At 44.4% G+C, this 606-nt stretch overlaps 1 protein-coding gene across 1 annotated transcript in view; it reads left to right on the top strand.

Moving 5' to 3' along the window:
- The first annotated feature begins 6 nt into the window (after positions 1–6).
- HPSE2 (heparanase 2 (inactive)) overlaps positions 7–606 on the top strand; it is a 651,318-nt gene continuing 650,718 nt past the window's right edge. Inside the window, exon 1 of the mRNA XM_008073956.1 lies at positions 7–186. The gene's annotated coding sequence lies outside the window, so the exon portion shown is untranslated. The remainder of the gene's footprint in view (positions 187–606) is intronic.

Here is a 606-nt window from a genome sequence, read left to right as displayed (position 1 = left end):
CTCCCTTTCCTCCCAAGCTGGAGAAAGGAGACCCTTGCCTGTAGACAGAGCTCCAGGCTTCAAGGAAAAGACCCTGATTCTACTTGATGTGAGCACCAAGAACCCAGTCAGGACAGTCAATGAGAACTTCCTCTCTCTGCAGCTGGACCCGTCCATCATTCATGATGGCTGGCTCGATTTCTTAAGGTAAGGCAGGGGCTTCGATGCATCATTTTTGATTTTTTAAGTTTCATCTCCCCCAACCCCTTCCTATCCCCCATTCCAAAGGGGGAAGAAGAAGAAGAAGAAGAAGAAGAAGAAGAAGGAGAAGAAGATAAGCCAAGCGGATTTCTCAAAGAGAAGAAAGGCTTTCCTTCTCCTGGAATATTTGCTGCGAGGCTGTAACTAGTGATTGAGAAAAGCAGTGTTTTCTATTAAGATGCACATGTTTGCAATGCAGAAGGCATTTCAGAAACTTATCAGTTATGACTGAAAAAATGTTGTGCTTACATATATCCACAATTAGCCTCCCGTCTCCTTCTGAAAAAGAAACAAGAGGTTCAGGGCAGTTACAAAAGCTATGAAAAGTCTCCAGCAACAAAGACCTGAGAGGAATGGGTGTGTGTG

This window comes from Carlito syrichta, unplaced genomic scaffold, assembly GCF_000164805.1.
Source record: "Carlito syrichta isolate Samal-C Ts95f unplaced genomic scaffold, Tarsius_syrichta-2.0.1 Scaffold316221, whole genome shotgun sequence".
In the NCBI taxonomy this organism is placed as follows: domain Eukaryota; kingdom Metazoa; phylum Chordata; class Mammalia; order Primates; family Tarsiidae; genus Carlito; species Carlito syrichta.
This window is presented reverse-complemented; position numbering and strand designations above follow the sequence as displayed.